This window comes from Papio anubis, chromosome 2 (assembly GCF_008728515.1).
Source record: "Papio anubis isolate 15944 chromosome 2, Panubis1.0, whole genome shotgun sequence".
In the NCBI taxonomy this organism is placed as follows: domain Eukaryota; kingdom Metazoa; phylum Chordata; class Mammalia; order Primates; family Cercopithecidae; genus Papio; species Papio anubis.
In genome coordinates, this window is record NC_044977.1 from 1,489,155 (window position 1) to 1,509,593 (window position 20,439).

The 20,439-nt window shown below is 35.1% G+C and overlaps 1 protein-coding gene across 8 annotated transcripts in view; it reads left to right on the forward strand.

Moving 5' to 3' along the window:
- Positions 1–20,439, forward strand: part of ROBO2 (roundabout guidance receptor 2) — a 1,748,812-nt gene that overhangs the window by 1,324,323 nt on the left and 404,050 nt on the right. The gene's annotated exons all lie outside the window — the stretch shown is intronic.

Below are 20,439 nucleotides of genomic sequence, written 5' to 3' on the forward strand. Positions count from 1 at the left end.
ATTCTGTTTTCCCTTCATGTGATCTTTATTGGTTTATATTCTCTTCAGATTTTCTTCATGTCATTTGGAAGCAACTGCTGTTCAAAAACTGTATCTTCATATGCAAGCGTTTACTATAAAACTTTTCTTTAATGTGTGTTTAAAGCATTTCTTTTTCACTCTAACATTTTTTCTTTATTTTAAGCTAGTGATGAGACAGAATGGTGATATGTCCATTTGCTTCATTTGATATGCACATTTGTTCTATGGGAAAATGTGGTCTACTCCTAATTTCATTTTCGTTTCCTAAATAAGAAGACCCATTAAAAAGCAGACATCTGGTGTACAAAGCACTTAAAGCTGTAGCTCCCAAGGAGTGCTTTCTTCCCTCTTTAAATATGCATGGACTGTTGTTTTGGTAATCCACTTCACCCTGTCAAAATAGAATCAAATAGAATGTATGTGTGACCTCTTCCCCTTCTATCCTGGGAAAATGAGTTTCAAGATCATTGAGGTGTACAGTATTCCGAAGCCTTCACTTTCCGTTTTATTCACCCTGAAAGCTCTTACAGTTACAGAAGCTGAAAATTTAGCTGAATCTACTTTAATAATAGCTATACTGTTTTAGTTATAAAGAATGACTCTATGAACTTTAAGCATTTGAACCATAAAGAATGAATATAAACTTTTAGAAAAATAGGCTTTGAAAGGAGTCTAAGAATATCTGTACCTTCATTAATTTTTTTTAATAACAGATAGGGCTCAAGGTTTTTAATATAGTTACCTCAAAAATTCTATGTGCAAAATAGTTATGTTTAATGGATATTGAAACTAAATATGGTTAACTTATTTTCCTAGGAGAACAACTAAAACAGGCGCACTAAACATTTTTCTTTTTCAACTGATGTACATTTAATGTCAGTTTGCTTCCTTGAAATTTAGGCCCACATTCCCCAAGATTGAGTCCTGTAGAATATTAACTTTCCATATCCACCCACTCTGTTCCATGCAAAAGGATTACATGGTCAAATGGCACATACCTTATTTTCTCCTATAGATTCATAATTGAAATTTGGATATTATACTTTCTACCAATGCTTTTAGTAAATATATCTGTGCAACCTTGGTTCACTCATTTGCCTAAGTATATTTAACACCTAAACGTTAAAGAAAAATCACGTTTGAAAACCGTGACCTAGATTATGTTTATATGCAGATTATATCAGACAATAGTACAAAACTTTATTAAGACAAGAGAAGTATCTCATTTTTTTCTTCCTTCTAGTTTGGATTGTTTATTTTAATATAATTATATCAGTCTGATTTGGTTAGCTTGGAGTTTTATTTTGTTATTGTTCTATAAGTAGCTGCATTATCCATAACAGTTCATATATATCTTATTTGTGTATGTCATCCTCAATGCTGTTCAAATATTTTAAGGGAGAGAAATGGATGCTTTTGCTTTTAGAATCTATTTACAAGTTTTACGCTTCTGAATTTTGGTAAATGAGTCTGTGCCACTTCTACATTTTAAGATATTTTGTTGTAATTAGAGTACTTCTAACCAATGATCATAAAAGTAGTAGTCTATTAATTTTAAATCATATTTTCTAACATTATCTATTAATGTGTTTTTGACAAATGTGATGCCTATGAGAAGACAGCTTCTTCACTAGAGGAAAGTAAAAGGAGCTTTTGAACCCTGACCCAAATCTCTGAATTTATCTACCATGTTGTTCCAGTCGAAAGGCATTGAACATAGTTTTTCACAAGTCACAAATGTTTGAATATCAGAGCTGAAAGACTGCCTAAGTAAAATACAGTACTTATAGGATGCTTGGGGAAAAGATATCTGGTGAATTTAAAATTATGCCAATGATATTCTTTGCTTATCCATTTGCAACAAAATCCTTATCGGCCTTAGAAGACGCACATAATAAAGTACAGAGAACAACATTTGCTTATTCTTTAAACTTATGGTCTTGTAACGCTTCAATGCTATCACTGTGGTTACTAACGATCATTGTATTTATTGTATATTTGAGTTAAATCTATATTAATCCTAGGGCTTATCGTAAAATTGTGTGTGTTTCTTTTTTTGTTTGATTTATTTGGAAGGGTTGTTTTTTGTTTTTGTTTTGTTTTAGAACTAAACTCCTCAAATAACTTTATTTACTAGCTTTAGGTATCTTTCTCCTAAAACAACAGAAAGAGTCATGGTCAGGGGATGGGCAGAAGAATCTTGATAGTTTGAATTTCAGAGCTACACAGATCATAGATAAGATGTACTTTATGTTATCAGACATTTATTTTTCCCTAGATAAGACCGCTGATAGTGGACTATAAGACTGATGAATAATATTTGATTAGTCAAGTTTCCACCAAATATGGGAAAAATTTTAAATTGTAGCTATAGGTTTAACATAAATAGCCAAATTTATCATTATATGATTTTTTACTTTTATTATGAAAATTCTCAAACATTGAGTATTAGAAAAAAGTAGCATAATGATTGATACATAATCATGAGCTAGATTTAATCATAAGTAATATTTTCCCACAATTTTTATCTGTCCCTCCTGTTCTTTACTGTGAAGTACATCAAAGCATTCAGTTCACTGCTAGATACTTCATTATTCACGAAATATATACAGACCTCTTCTCACAAAATTAATAAAATTTATTGTAAGCACTTTATTTTTTAAATGGGAGATAAAACATAATTGGAATTACTGTGCTCATGTTGTTTCATTGTATTGAAAGCAAAAATGGATTTTTTTAAGGATATTTCTTCCCATTTTGCTTTTATTAATAGATTCTAATTCAGTCAACTTTGCATAATATAGAGTGATGAAAAAGCCCCTTTTTATTCCTTCTGACAGCTTTTGGATTCCATTGCTCACAGAAAGCTCATCTTCAACAATATGCTGGAATTATTGTGTGAATTCTTGTTATTTTTTTCTTCCTGTTCTTCAAAGTACAATTTCTTGAATGTACTTTGTACTTGCAGCCATGCATTATCGGGCAACCTATTTTATAAATTCTATAATAAATTAAATAAGCGTCTCTGTAGGTCATTTTTGATTAACCTGATTTAAAATAAAATGATTTACTAAAGATATAGACAGGGAATACTGTGCGCTTCTAAATCAATTACATGCATATTCACTGTCAAACAATTGCATGCAATAGTGTATTAAATGCACTTAATAGTGTAAAAAATGACTCACTGCAATTGAATTAACACTTAAAAGCTTATAATAATGTTTTAAAGCCATAGACATTTAAGTAAAATTCATTTTAATCCAGAAATAGAATTTCTATATGTGACTTCATGCTATGTATCACAGGAAGATGTTCAAGATGTTTAATTTAGGACAGCATTTCTTGTAAGTTCAGATTTTAAGGAGGAGCATTTTAATTAGAATGGTATCATGGGACTCATTTAAGCGTACAATGTTACATATCAGTATTTTCCTTATAATCTGGAATATTACTGGAATGAAAATTTGGAGATGCAGTTTTACTTCTCCAGCATATGCAAGAAATCATACAAGATGAACCCGTTTTTATTTTGGGAATGTTATACCCACAACACATTGAAATGTGTTTTAAGTTAGACAAACAACAAACAAGTTTTGACCAAGAAAATTAGAAAATTAAGGTTTTCTTAGAAAACAAACAAAATTACAGCAAGAAATTACTGTCCTAGTGAAATAAGATGACCCTATATGGACTGTTGTACGTGAATATTTATGTCTTTATTTTTTTCAGTTTCACATATATTATTTAGTGAACACGAGAATACAGTTTTAGTTTTCATTTGATGGCAGTTTTCTTCACTCTCCACTTCTTCACCACCTCCTCCTATTTTCTTCCCCTTTTTTCTGCTATTCCCCTGCTCTTCATCATACTTACATGGCTTAGAGTTGCTGGTAGATTTTGGTGCCCATGCTAAAATATGAACAGAAGGAGCAATGTAAAGAACAGAAGCTCAATGTAAAGATGAGCTGAAGTAAATCTTGAATACCTGCTATTTTGACTTATATCATCTCAATTGACAAAGTCAAGATTGCAGACTGTCCTTGACTTATGATGGGGTTATGTCCTATTAAACTCAAGGTACGTTGGAAATATTATAAGTCAAAAAGGCATTTAATAGCCCTAACCTACCCAGCATCATAGCTTAGTCTATCTCACACATGCTCAGAACACTTCCATCAGCCTGCAGTTGGGCAAAATCACCTCACACAAAGCCTACAATAAGGTGCTAAATATCTCATATAATTCACCAAACACTGTCCTTGAAAGTGAAAACCGGAATGGTTGTGTGGTACTCAGATACAGTTGCTCCTGAATATGCATTACTTTTACACCATTGTGAAGTCAAAAAGTCATAAGTTGGTGACTGTACCCCGTTAAAAAATAGCAGTTGCTGACCAAGTTGATTTTTCTTTAACAGCTTCAATTGTGATGTCAAAGTAAATGTAACTTTTTTCAGCAAATTGTTGTCCTTGAATACAATAAAAAAGTTCCATCTTAAAAGCATTTTTTTAGTGAAAAGAATTTTAGGCTTATAATTTTCTTGTAACAGTGGAAAATATAGTCTCTGAATTTCTTTTTTTTTTTTTTTGCAGTGTACAAAGGTACCTTTTCTTTATAGTTGTTTAACTGCCTCAAAATGTAAGTTAAAAAATAAAAGCAAGAAACATGGGCTAAAAATGATATTGCAGGTGGTCATAAACCACAGTTAAAACATATGTCTTTAAAATATTCACATAAGACTGAGACATCTCATTATACAACTTTTCCATTTTGCCTTTTACCTCCAATTCCATTTAGAACAATTAAGAAAAATACCTTCAAATATATTATTTTTATGACATAAGTGAATTTGAACAAGATATTTCAAAAGGCAAATATTGAAAAAACTCTACTGCAAAACATTTTGACTCCTAAAATAGGATTGTGATAAAATAATTAAAATTTGATTTTTTAATGCAATTGAAGAAACACCCAGCACAGCCCATTTCTAAGGAAAGAACAAATTAAGGATAACATAAAACAAAGTTGACTTGTTGTAAAGTTGATCTTTCACTTTTAAAACGACACTCAATGATTCTGCCAGAGACACTGTCTACATGTAAAAACTTGTTTGTATGTGATGGTTTTGACTGACAGGTTGGATCAAGTTGAGGTGGGGAAATGGGGTGGACAAAGGAGAGGAAACATGTTATTCACTCAAGTCAATCAAATAACCTGATTGTTCTTTCAACTGCCTTACTCTGTCATTGGCTGTCAAGTCAGTCAAAATAGTGAAACTAGTTTTCGCATGTATGCAGAGATTTATTTTATGAGTGCTACTATCTCACCCTTGTAAACACAGACATAACAAACATTTAAGTCCACATGTTGAAAATTATACGTAAATGTTGCAGATGTTTATGGGTGCAGAGGTGTGTAGAAGAGAAACCATGCTGAACTTACAGCCAACACTGTAATTTCCTAATATTTGACTTACTATTTGACAGAGACTGATATAATTGATCAAGCATACACCAAGATGCTCCTTTACAGAAACATTCAGCAATATTTTCCTGTATTATGGTATCCAAACTGGTGATAGTTACAGGAATTTTATTTTTATTTTTGTTTACTTTTTTGAGACAGAGTTTTGCTCTATCACCCAGGCTGGAGTGCAGTGGCATGATCACAGCCTAATGCAGCCTTGAACTCCTGGGCTCAAGGGATCCTCCCACCTCAGCCTCTGGAGTAGCTGGGACTACGGGCAAACACCAACACACCCAGCTGATTTTTCTATTTATTACAGGAATGTTACAGAGAGTTTGCATTAAATAGCTCAGAAAACAGACACTGTATTACATACACACACACACCCTTTTTTTAAATTTCAAAAATTACTTTGCCCACTTTTTGATGGGTTTTTTTTTTTTTTCCCCTCATAAATTTGTTTCAGTTCCTTGTTGAACAACGAGAACATATGGGCAGAGGAAGGGGAACATCACACACTGGGGCCTGTCTCAGGGTTGGGGCAAGGGGAGGGAGAGCATTAGGAGAAATTCCTGATGTAGATGACGGGTTGATGGGTGCAGCAAACAACCATGACACATGTGTACCTGTGTAACAAACCTGCGTTCTGCACATGTACCCTAGAACTTAAGTATAATAATAAAAAAATACTTGAAGATTAAAAAGAAAATGTTAACAAAATCCAGAAACACTAAACCGAGTCAATAAGAAGACCCAATTATGTCTGATCTCTTGAAGTTACTCTGTTGAAATGCTCAAGTCCAGATTAACCTCATCAATTTAAAAGGATTAGCTTAATTCATTTAAACTTATAAATAGTTGAACTACTCGTTTTTAGGTCTCATGCAATTTACCTATGTGACTCAACATCAAATCTGTCTGCTAAGTTCATTTGGCATGTTTTGTCACTAAGATATCTGCCAAACCAATGAAATCAACCTCTTAGAAGCTTTTTTCACATTTAAGAACTGCTTTTAATTTCTAAGCCTTCGCCATGGTGTCTGTCATGTATTTCTCACAAATGACAGCTACTGATATGGTGGCAGCTACTGGTTGTTGGGAGGGAGATGGGATTCAGTGTTATATAGCTATGTATGGTTTTGAGATTATTTTATGTACATTACCTAATTCTCTCTTCAGAAACATCCCAAGAGTATTATTACTACTATTACTATACTCCCCGGAGTAGTATTAATACTCTATTATTATAACAATGTACTATAACGCTAATATTATTATTCTACTATTGAACAGATAAATCAGTGGAGGCTTAAGGACATTAAAAGAATGGACCACGTTGTATTGGGTGCGGTGGCTCATGCCTTGTAGTCCCAGCATTTTGGGAGGCCAAGGCAGGTAGATCACCTGAGGATAAAATTATTATTTTATTCTACTAAAAATTAAAAAAAAAAAAAAAAGCCAGGCATGGTGGTGGGCTCCTGTAATTCCAGCTACTTGGGAGGCTGAGGCAGGAGGATCGCTTGAACCTGGGAGGTGGAGGTTACAGTGAGCTGAGATTGTGCCACTGCACCCCAGCCCAGGCAACAGAGTAAGACTCTTGTCTCAAAAAAAAAAAAAAAAAAGAGAATGGACCAAACTGGACCAGCTCATGGCAACAGAATAGGCAGGGGAGGCCAGTGCCTGCTGCGGTCGGGGCACCACCATTCTCTCCTTGTGCTGCCAATGTTGCTTCCTTCTAGGTGATGTTTATTTCAACCCTTTGAAATCAAGAGGTTATTATTTTTCCTAACAATTTATTATTGAGATTCCCTCCATGAAGAAAGATCAAGTTTTTACTTCAAAGGGACTGTAAAATGATAAAAATTGTTTAACCATCCATGTCTTAGGCTTAATGGTGAAAGTATCAGTTAAAGTAAACTATTGTTTTATCTGGTGAATGAGCTTTGTTAAATGATTTTCCCTTGGTATTGGGAAGTATATCTCTTAACTGTGTCCAAGAACTCTAGGGCTGTTACTTGAATCACCCATGCTACACATAGCTTTTTTTTTTTTGAGACAGAATCTCTCTATCACCCAGGCTGGAGTGCAGTGGCATAAGCTCATCTCGCCGCAGCCTGGATCTCCTATACTCAAGCGATCCTCCCACCTCAGCCTCCCAAGAAGCTGGGACTAAAGGCATGCACCACCACACCTGGCTAATTTTGTTTACTTTTTGTAGAGACAGGATCTCCCTGTGTTGCCCAGATTGATCTCTAACTCCAGAGCTCAAGGGATCCTCCTCCCTTGGCCTCCTGAATTGCTGGGATTACAGACATGAACCACCACGCCTGGCCTCCATAGCTCTTCTTAAAATACAAGAGCAATAACAATAATATAAACAGAAGTTATTCTACAAATGTAATATTAACCTAGATTTATTTGAAGGTGAAAGTGAATGCAATTGGGTGTGCCAAGGGCAATGTGGGAAAAACAATTAATTTATTTTTGTTGGAATTGGACATATGTATTCACACCAAATGGAAGCATTTTTAGGGCATACACATTTTATATTAGTTTACTTTTCTATTAGAATCATTCAAGCAAATCTCAAAAAAAAGTTTGTATCTGAAAATTGTTTTTTGTTTCAAGTTTCTTTAATGAAAATACTGTAAGGTTGGCTTCTACATTAAATACACAGAAACTAAAGTTACTAGAAAGCACAGGTTAGTTATTAAATTGAGAAAAACATTGAACACTTGATGGGAAGGAATTATGCAAACAAGATCCTGGTTTTCCTAAAATTAGACTTTTTTAACGCAAAATTATTATTTTACTATCTTTCTATGAAAATAATTAACTTACCCTTTAGTGTATCTAGATTTTGATTTTATGCATTATTTTTAGCATGTTTCTAAATAGGAAAATTAATTTTTAATTTTCATAGGCAAATTAATTTTTAGTTAATGAAAGAAAATAATTTGTGTGATTGAACATGTGCTTGGAAGGTTAGTAAAAAGAAAAATGTTGCTTTATTTAGAATTGGGATCTACTTTCTCACTAGTTAAGAATCCTTCTAGGCCCGGTGTGGTAGCTCACACTTGTAATTCCAGCACTTTGGGAGGCCGAGGTGGGCGGATCATTTGAGTCCAGGAGTTCGAGACCAGCCTGACCCATGGTGAAACCTAGTTTCTACAAAAAATATAAAAATTAACCAGTTGCGGTCGCGGCGCCGGTAACTCCAGCTCCTCTGGAGGCTGAGGCACAAGAATCGCTTGAACTAAGGAGGCGGAGGCTGCAGTGAGCTGAGATCGTGGCACTGCACTCCAGCCTGGGCCACAGTGAGTGAGCCTCCGTCCAAAAAAAAAAAAAAACAAAACACTAAGGTAAAAGAAAAGCCTCAAATTCTCTTAAAAAGTGGGGAAGGATACACACTCAGGACCCCCGATGAGGTCCCCTTATCCTTTTCTCGGTGCTTTAATTATATGCCTTACTTCATTCTTTGAGTTTTTAAAACCTCACCTCCTACTTTACTAAGAAAACAGAGGCGACCATGCCGGAATCTTTCTTCACCTGTAAGTTCTTCATACATTATATTATTATTTTTTCCCTTAAAATCTCAGGGCAGGCTGGACTCTACTGTGTTCCCCGCCCAGAATCCCAAATTAGCGTTTCTGTTTCTCGTCCTGTTGGCCTTCTCTGGAGTGTTGTTTTGTCGTTTGTGACTTTTCTAGCTCTGTCTGTTTTCTCTCCACGAAGTCTTCGTCTCCACTCACAGTTTTTGATCAGCAAACAGTAGATTATTCCAGTCTTTTAAGAATCTAGTCTCTGTGCTTGAGGCTCTGCTGAAATCACTCTCTCCAACATCTTTCATTGTTTTACCCAGTCCTTGTTTTCTGTAGCTTTCAAATTATTGACTATCCTGTCATCTTTGGATATTTTTCTTTCTTTGAATTCAGTAATATTATGCACTCTAGGTTCTCTTCCTATCATCACCTTTGCTGTATTGTTTCTTCTTGCCAAAATTCCATTTCTTTTCATCACTGTTTATTACATACCTGCTATGAGTCGGGTACTTTTAGTGAAACTGGGGATACAAAAGTGACTAAGAAAATGTCCTGCTCTTATAAAGTTGCATGCTGGTGAAAGAGAAATGAAATCAATTAGAGAACATAAATGATAGAATTTAAGTTGGTGGTGAAATTTTATGGGAAATTATTATAAATCAATGGAGTAAGTGGCCGGGGAGAGCTATTTAGCTGGCGTGGCCAGGAATTTCCTTTCTTGGTGAGTGGCGTTTAAATGGAGACCCTTTTGGTCTCTCTTAGAGGCTGTTCTATAAAGTCCTGGGTAGAGAAACGAGTGGAAGAAACAGAACCAGTGGAAAGAGCGAGAGACAAGAATGGTGAATCTGATAAAAATGGGTTCTTCGATTTGTAGGAGAATGGTTTGAGAAAATGGGAAATGCAAAGGTGGAGACCATGAGTTAACTATTTCTAACAGCAGGCTCTGATATGCCTGAGATGTGAGACATTAAAAATGGGGATATTATGACACATGTGTATGCTCCATGGAATTACCCCGGATTGAGGGAGACACTGCCTGTGCAGAAAGGGATGGTAACCGTTGGAGTAAACGCCAGCATTGTTGGTGCTCTTGGATTTTTACTGGTGGTTTTTGTCAATAATGTGATGGTGATGGTCTAATTTGTACTTCGGTAAGTTATATGTGTGTCTATGTCTTTCGGTAGATTAAAATTAAAATATTTCTTATTCTTCTTTGTCCTGGCCCTGATTGCCTTTTCTAACATCTAGTGCAATGCTCAAAAGTGTCTGCAGATTTTTGTTGCCTCATCATTTTCAAAATGTTTCTGGGTTTAAGCCTAAAATGATATATCATTTCATTTAATGTAAACAATGGCCTTTAAATTACCAATACCAGTTGCATCTGATGCATATTGAAGAGCTTTGAATTTAAGTTATCGTGTATGAGACGAGTGCTTACGATATAAGCAGGTGGAGTACATTTACTCTACTGATATGGAAAAACTAAAGGGGAGAAATGTCCACAACAGAGTCGTGTAAGAGTTTTTAACCTAACCTCCTGGCCAATTTTCAGCTCTGCATAGCTCGTCTGATTGATTGTTGTCCCATCAACTCATGTGTTTGAAAATTCAAAGTCAGTAATACCATCAACAATTCAGTAATATCAATAAGCCTTTGCCTGGTTGTATTATTTTGGGAATATGATTAAACTAGTGTAAAATAAATAATCCTTGCCCCCCACCACCTTTTTTTTTTTTTTGTCTTCAGCAGTCCTGTGGTTTACAGGTAGCACATCTGAAGCTGTTATGCATTGGCAAAGCCAGTGTGGATTACAAGAATACACTATCAGGCCCTGGTGACAGGAGACAAAAGCAACATCTGCTTCCTAGGCTTTCTGTGCTACAGAAGAGAAGCCCTGCCCATCACTATGTGTAAAATCACTGTAGTATCCAGTGCCTGGAATACTCATATTAGTATCTAGAAGCTAGTGGGGATTTAACTGTATTTCACATTTCAGTATAATACTAGTATAATGCTTTTATATCAGTATCCCATGTTAACTGTATATGCACTTCATTATTTCAATATTTAATAATTTGAAACCAAGTCTTATGTGTTTATGTAAATTTTTATATTTTACATTCATATACTGATGTTTATATGAAATTTAGAAAAGAAAATGTGAGCAATTAATTCTTGTTAATTACCTTATGTCTGGTTTTCTCTCAAGAAAATAATAGTTAAATGAATTGAAATTTATTTGCTTCTAATGTCACATAAAAGACAAAATATCCACTAGTGAATCCACGCAGCATACAAATATATATGTTAATATTTGCACAACTTAAAAACAGGCATACTGTATCTGTGTTTCTGTTTTCTTAAAATAAACACATTGGGATTTATAAATGTTCCTGAAGAAATGCCTTGTATTTCCAGCCAAATTAGTTCTGAGTTTGGCATTTGCTCTTTGCAGCCTAACCAGGGAGTGGACCGTGAGTTTTCCTGGAGCTTTGGGAGTTTGGGTTTTTGCCTTTGGAAATTAAATATGTAATATTGCTTTGTCTGGGCTGGCTTAGGACAGGATCCTCCCTTCATTCCAGGGCAACGTCAAAATTCATAGAAGAGCAACAGCTCATATGGTCTATTGAAATCAAATCTGATTCTTCCCCTCCCACCTCCCAGGCCTGCCCTTGGGACTGTGACATCATTACCATCTCAAGAACCCCTAGGGTTGTTTTTCCTGTTAAAATGAAGTGAGATTAGGGTTCTAGGAGAGAGCAGTCAAATATTTGAGCACTAATCATGCCTGGATGTCTTTTATTACTTTTCAGGCAGTGGAATTCTTTTGGCTTCAAGAATTACACCACAGTCGTTTAATGTAAATGTGGACAGAAAAGAATACAATTAGGTGAATCACACAGACAATCTGCTTTTTTTACAGCAATCCTTGAAATGAAAGATGCATATATTAGAAGGTTATCCGGCATATGAAAGGGACATTTATCCCCCAAGGAGAGAAGGAAACTACTTAAAAGAAATAAGGTTTTATTAATATTTTTCAATTAAATGTTGCACTTTCTTTATCCTTTTTCCTTTTGTAATTTTCATGTTGACCTATGTAAGTGCTTTGTTCATGTAGCAGTCACTCTTTCTTGGGAAGTCATCAGATGGAGCAAGTTTATTGAAAAAGAAACAGAATTAAAAATTCAATGACAAAAATTCAAATAGTGTCTGTTTAGAGCTTATCTTCTTAATGTTAGGGCTTTCAAGGTTATTGGTTGGGGACTTTTGGGATTGTTTTTAATGCTCATGTGGGTGATGCCAGTATCAAAGGAAGCAATGGCGCTACTTTAATTCCAAGGGTTTTTGATGATTGCATCATGTTTAAGCATTGTGGAGATAGATATATATATATATATATAATTGTAGCATACAAAAGTGATGCGTTTTTGTGATTTAATTGTTTAAATTAGAAAAGACAGAATAGCACAGTCATACAAAATGAAAGGTGCTTTATACATTCTCCCAAAATATGATTAATGGAAAAACAATGACTTTTTATTGTATTTTGGTAAATTTTGTAATCTATGGTGATAAACAATATTCAATAACCTTTATTAAAATGTACATTTGGGAGAATATCATACATACAATTATGACTAATCGTGAAAGACAGAACAGCCTTCAATGCTATTGTTTTTAAATCTATAAAATTTAGAAATGCTACCTGACCTGCAAGATTTCATCCAGCTCTAAAATCTTATGCATTCTATAATACGGGAGGAAAATATTTTAATGATGTCAACCGAACTTACCTAAACATAAAATGTGAATGTGAACCTATTATACCTTTATACATTCCTTTTTAATGAATTACTCAAAATTGTGATATTATATATCAGCAAAATAAATTCAACAAAATAATAAATTCAATATTAAAGAGAAAGTCTCAGAGATTTTAGAATAATTATTTAAAAATATTTCTACCATGCTTTCAGCCAAAAATGAAATGTAATTCAAAAGCATCCATTGGAAAAATTAAACTTCTTTCTGCCAGAATAATCTAGTATTAGCATTTCATGCCTTTTTAAAAATAGATTTTATTTTTTAAATCAGTTTGAAGTTTACACTGAAATTGAGACGGTATAGAGATTTCCCATATACTCCTTCCCCTAGACATACATAGGCCCCCTCACTATCAACATCCCACACTAATGTGGTACATTTGTTACAATTGATGGACTTACATTGACACATCATTTTCACCCAAAGTTCACAGTTGATGTTAGGGTGTTGACCGAAAGAGTCAAACTCTGTAAAATATTTGAAGAGATTTATTCTGAGCCAAATATGAGTGACCAATGACCTGGGACACAGCCCTCAGGAGACCCTGGGAACATGTGTCCACGGTGGTCAGGACACAGTCTAGTTTTATACATTTTAGGGAAACATGAGACATTAATCAAATACCTATAAGATATACATTGGCAGTTCTGTCTGGAAAGTCGGGGCAACTTAAACATTTGGTGGTGTCATTGTTGTGCATTTTGCCCAGTCTAATAGATGTGCAGTGGTATCTCGTTGTTTTAATTTGCATTTACCTGATGACATATGATGTGAAACATCTTTTCATATGCTTACTTGCCATGTACACATCTTCTTTGGTAAGATGTCTGTGAAAGTCTCTGACACAATTTCTAATCAGATTTTTATTTTTATTGTTGAGATTCTAGGGTTGTTTATATATTTGCATAACAGTCCTTATCAAGTATGGCTTTTACAAATATTTTCTCTCAACCTGTGTTTGTCTATTCATTCTCTAGACAGCATCTTTGATGTGGCATATCGTTTTTATTTTAATGAAGTCCATTTTATCAATTATTTATGTCCTGGATTATGCCTTTAATGTCATATCTAAAAAGTCATTGACAAATCCAGATTCATCTAGATTTTTCTCTTATGCCATTTTCTAGAAGTTTTATAGTTTTATGTTTTACATTTAGGTCTGTAATTCATTTTGAGGTAACTTTTCTGAAGGATATCTGGTGTTAGCATTCCATGCCTTTTTGATACCATTTACCCCTGAAAATAAAGTCTACATCATTATTATTATTTTCCATGTTGCCAATTTGATTGAGAACTCTTATGGTTTAAAATTTTCTCAATAGTTTTCTATTAAAATAAATTTGAATGACAAAATATTTCTATGCAGAACATTTACATTTCTAAATATTTGTTTTAATATAACTTCAACTATATTTTAAATCTAATTTTCTTTTTTAGAAACAGATTTCATTTAGTAGGCTAAAGCTACTTTCCTAATACTATGGTAACATTTAATTTTTTTATAAATATAATTTGTATGAGTTTGGGCCTTTTTAGGCAAACAGACCACCTTGGTCCTCAACACACACTTTCTCCCAGTGTATATTCAGTATCCGCTGTGTACATGGTATCACAGTGACATAGATGTTTACACTGGAGCAATTCTGTTTTCTCCTCTGCTTGCAGAGAGAGGAGGTGGCTGACATCTTGAGCAATTTCATTCATGTCCTTGTGTCTCTAAAAATGCACAATCATCCTTTGGTTCCAGGACCGCCCCCCACCCCGACCCCCCATCCCAAGCATACCAAAATCTGCAGATGCTCAAGTCCTGCAGTCAGCCCTGTGGAATCCACAGACACAAAAATCAGTCCCCCATGTCCTCGGGTTCTTCATCCCTCGAATACTGTATTTTTGACCCGCTGTTAGCTGAATCCAATGATGTGGAACCCATGGATATGGAGAGCCAACTGTATAGTTATTTGATTAAATTTATACTTCCTTACTGCCTTTCAGAAAAGTTGACATTTCTGCTGGAAAGAAGCTGCTAATCTTTACCCAGATAGAACAGAGAAAATGAGAGTTGAATGGACATGTTTGGGGAAACTGTACAATCTAACTTTATAAAGCAGCCCAAGTGTCACATGAAATTGAAAACATGCAACCAAAATGAACACCAGACTCCAGTAATTCTAAATTTTAGCTGCAAGTGTATTCACAACTTACTTTTTGATATTTTTTTCTGATGATTAGCTGAAAGGTCAGGGATGACTGGCAGGTACAACAGTTCAAATAGAAGTATTTCACAAACTGCCTTTAAGCCTCTCTTGATAAACAGTTTTGATGAATTAGAAAATAAAGTGTTTTATTTTATATAGAAATCTCTGTACTTTTACATATTTGATCATTTATGTATCCAGTGACACATTGTAGACATATACATTCACTGAACTTAGTACTGGTTGCCAAGATAGTAATAGCAAAATCTCAAAGGCTGCATGATAGGAATTATTCAAATAGTTCTATATACTGATGAATCAAGGTTCAAATATACAACACCCTCTAGTCTGATGAACGTAGAAACACTTGTGGAAATTACACTTTATTTTGAATGGTCACAAATAATCTTATCTTTTTATTTGTAAGGTTGACTCACACTATAAACTCCACAAATAGAAAAGTAAAATAATTATAGTAAGTAGCCAAATTTTAAGTTTTCTTGTTTCATTCAAATTCAGTTTGTGCTCCTTAATGATAACACTATTGTCAATAAAACTTTACACTTGAAGTGACTTTCCACAGTTCTCCTGTCGGATAAGAATGGTACTGATAAATAAAAAACAACATGTACTATCCATTTTACTTTCATAGACTAGAGATAAATCATTATGAACCCCAACTGGCAGAGGAGAAAATTCGGGTGCAGACAAGTTAGGTGGCAGAATCACACAGGAAATAAATAGTGGCTATGCTCGTATAAAAACATCAATCTTCTGACCTCTAATTCAGGGCTTTTCCAGCACTGCGGTATGATTAATCAATACCAGGAAGCAAACTAAGTATCAAGAAAACATCATCCATTTGTATCAGTCTTTCCTTTATGTGGTTGGAATCTAAAATACCAAGTGCATAAAGGAATCAAAAGTTGGAAGCTTTGACTATTCGTGAATAATCTTTTCTGTATTATTAAGAGGTTTGATGATAAACACAGACATTTACTAGGCCCAAATTGTGAAAAACTTTGTAGACATTTTGCTAATATGTGGGAAATAAGCTCTTTCTTTTAGCAACTTACTTTGATTTTCTTTTATTTTTATGCTGCTAAGAAAGCACTCAGATACATGCTGAAATATGTATTGCCGTATGGATTGCAGTTGGCAGGGACTATTAGTGTTGAAGATTCACACATTTCAAGTAAGATTGGATACATTTATATTTGTGTCAGGAAAAAAATAATAGAATTTAAGAATTTAAAATGTAACCAAAAGGCGGAATCATGGCTTCTGGCTGAAGAGATTAGCAGCATTCTTCTCTGTTCCCTTTTTTTTTCTGAAGCTTAGTTTTCTAGCTAAGTTTTGGCAAACAAAATTCTTTTCTGTGGTATGTATTCTATTTTAAAATCTTCCACTGAAAAGAAAATGATATAAATAAAGCAACTTAAATCAAGTCTAAGGTATAGTAAGGTATTTAAGAAAGAAGCAAACATTCTCTAGATGTTGTTATCCAAAATACATTCTCTTTTGCAGTTTACTGAAATAATTTCTTCAGTGTGTGGGAATTTCCTTTGCATCCAGCTTTACTATAGAGATGACATCACACCAACAGTGACACGACTTGTTTACAAGAGGGTGGTATAAACAGCAAATGTTCTTCCTTAAAACAGATTTCTTGTTGAACTTCAACAGAAAAAAGAGCGTAAATGTAGAAGGAAGAGCAGGAGATAGTCTTTAACATGTAGGGTAAAATCTAAGGTCAAAGAGAGAACAGCTGATGATTTCTTTATGTGTTTGCTACTTTTTTTTAATTAGGAAGTCTACTTCCTTATTTTCCATAGCTAATAAAGAGTCTTCAAGTTATACACTCTCTTTATATTAATATATAATGGCCTATTGTACTATGTTTTAATAGTTTCATATCTACCCTGGTTTGCATGAATTAAGTAAGAGCAGTAACGTTAGAAGAGGAGAGAGAGTGAATATGTGTGTGTGTGTGCATGCGTGCATGCATGTGTGTGTATGTGTTTCTGTGTCTGTGAGAAAGAGAGAGAAAAGAGAGACAATGAAAATGAAAATAAATATCTTCTCCAACCTATCTTAGCCAACTTTCTGATCTAGGATGTTATGACAGTCACTCACTGCAGGAATTTTAGTTACAGCAAAGCGTCATCCATCTTTTTCAACTGTGTTAACTTTACTTTCCCACAAGTAATAATAGTTTGCAGAACACATCTCAGATTGTACCTGACCATATTGCAAAATAATAATTTGCTTCTTCTGTGAGAATCATTATTTAAGACTAAATAAAACTAGGTGTAAAAAAAATAAGTTAAATTCAGTCCTTTGAATAATCATTTAGATCATGACTGCTAACTGTACTCTAGTACTGACTAAAGACCTACATGGTTATTTTTCTCAGAACGTGAGAAGTCTTTGGAGCAACTATTTGAACACCCTGATCTGGAGGGAGGAGTCCTTACCAGGAGCTTTCTGGAGCTAGGTGTGGAGGGTAGTTCAGTTTCCACACATTAGCCCATAAGAGAAAACCATCTGGGTAAAATAGGGTGACTATTCTGGACACAGTCATGGCCTTGCTACTATCGTCCCCTCCATCTTTCTTGGGAGATGCATTGGTGCTTTGCAAAGCTGTGGAGTCACTGAAGGTGCCCAGCACTGGTTTTCGTCATTAAAATACTTGAGCTTGAAACCCAGCACTGTCAATTTAGTGAGTGCGGCCTTACACAAGATATCTAATTTCTCTAAGCTTCAGTTTTATGATCTATGACACAGGTTTGTAATCCCTCCTTTATAGGAATGTTTAATATTAAATAATGCATTAAAAGCACTTTGGATACTATGAATCTCAAGGCAAATGCCATTTTATGTGGTATGGGGCATTTTACTGAAAACTTGAACCCTACACTCCAACTCAAAACTCCTTGTAGACAAGGACCATATTAAAATTCTGTTGTGTTTTTCATAGTATAGGATGTACACATTGTGGGATCTCAAAACTGGATTGCTTCTTGGTATCAAGTATCCAAATTGCTTAGAGCCATAGTAGGAAAACAATGGAGAAACAGTAGTGACTGTATCATTATAATATACGTAAGTGCTCATGTTACTTTGCTTAACATTTATTGAATTCCTGATACATAAAAGACCTCAGGCTAAATTTTGTCAATTACATAAAAGTACGTTTTCCTCAATAAAGGCAAATTACTGGAATAATCATGTTTCTAGTGGGGGAAATTAACATATAGGCTTTATAAACAAATGAATTAAGTGCTAAATAGATGAACAAGACACATACTGTAAGAGATCAGAAGGAGAAATTGTAGGGGAAGACAGTAGTTATCAGGAAAACATGGTAAAAATACAACTGTTGGACTTAGGAAGGATTTCAATAGCTTAACAGACAAAAATATAGGAAAACGTATAGCACGCACAAAGTCAAAGTTAGGGATCCATAAATATCATCGAGTGTGTAATGAACTGTTAGTAGTTGGATGGAGGATGCTGAAATAGAGAGTGAGAGGTCTTTCATATATTTTCTTTTCCTACCCTTAGTTCCAGATATTGATAGAGATGTTTTATCCCAACCTAAAGCCAGGTGCGGTGGCTCACGGCTGTAATCCCAGCACTTTGGGAGGCCGAGGTGGGAGGATCACAAGGTCAGGAGATCAAGACCATCCTGGCCAACATGGTGAAACCCCATCTCTACTAAAATACAGAAAATTAGCCAGATGTGATGGTGTGCACCTGTAGCCCCAGCTACTCGGGAGGTTGAGGCAGGGGGTTGAACCCAGGAGGCGGAGCTTGCAGTGAGCCAAGATTGTACCACTGCACTCCAGCCTGGGCAACAGAGCCAGACTTGGTCTCAAAAAAAAAAAAAAAAGAAAAGAAAAGAAAATCCCAACTTAAGTGTCTGTGAACAAATGAACAGCTAATTTTTATCAAAAAAGCAAAGGTCTTTGAACTAATTTTATTCAGATTTTGCTCACAAATATTATATTTCCATTTTGATTTAAAATGATAAGGATGATGGCTAAAAATAAAATGAACCAAGTTTTATGCATGTTGCATTTTAACAAGTTGGGTGTCTCATTGGAATGCACTGCCTTCTTGTTCCACATTTATTTTTGGAATTTAATAAGGCGCCTGTCATATCTGCCTCAAGGCTAAAAAACATCATGGGGGAGAAATCCAAAGTACTGTCATGTTTGAGTGACATGGAGCCAATTTTATTTTATTTCCTTTTCATGGGGGGTGGCTCAAATTAGCCAGGCTCACTTCTGAAAATGCATTGCTATATCGTCTGTTCTAAAGGCCTTGTGCTGGTTAACTGGTAATGACATTGCCCAGTGACATTTGTTAGGGAGATTTGACTCAGAAAACCAGTGGAGGATTTTCATTAAAAAATTAATTCTGTGCATTTTACTGCAAAGCTCATTCTCATGATAGATTCTGGTAGAGTGCCACATATCTGCAGAAGCGGGTCTCATTACCTGAGAAACTCTGGAAGGTAATAACTTCTTTATTTCTTCTTCGCGCTCCCAGAGCACATAATTAACGTACTGACTCATTTAGCTCAACTCTCCGAAGGATGAAGCTGTGTGGGCACAAGGGAGACTCAGAGAAACTGCGGCAAACAAGTATGGTTTCTGATCCTCCTTCAGTGAGGCGCTGGGCAGTGGCTCAGGCCTGGAACTAGCACTTCGGAGGCAGTGAGGCCGGATCACCCGAGTCAGAGGAGATGGGAGACCATCCTGTGAATGGTGAAACCCCACCGTCTCTACTAAAAGAATGCAGGGGAAAAAAAAAAAAAAAAAAAATATATATATATATATATATATATATATATATATATATAAGCGGCATGGTGGCGAGAGCCTGTGAAATCCCAGCTCACCAGGAGGCTGGGCGGGAGAATAAGCGGGAACCAGGGGAAGTGAGAACTTGCAGGAGCCAAAGATGGGCGCTCATAGCCAACCTGAGCCACAGAGCCGGGCTCAAAATCTCAAACAAACAAAAAAAGCAAAAAATAGAGTGAGGGAAAAACTCTGCCATTTTCTGCTTCTTTCTTCTTAGTTGATGTTTAGTACAATGTGATTATGTTAAGCAAAACATAATATGTTAGGATTACAATGGAACCATCATATTTTTAGGAAGTTTAAGTGAGACTTGGGATAGATGTCACAGAATGATGTTGCCATGGCTGAGTTAGTCACAGAATTAGAAATCACAGTAAGCTGAAGGATGTCTGAGGCATAAAAATAAATCATGTACCATGTAATGGGTGTGTTATTGTAATAACTAAGATAAGCATTTCAAATGTTTTACTGATTAAATCAGAATTAAGGCTTGTGTTTTTAAGTACTGACTAT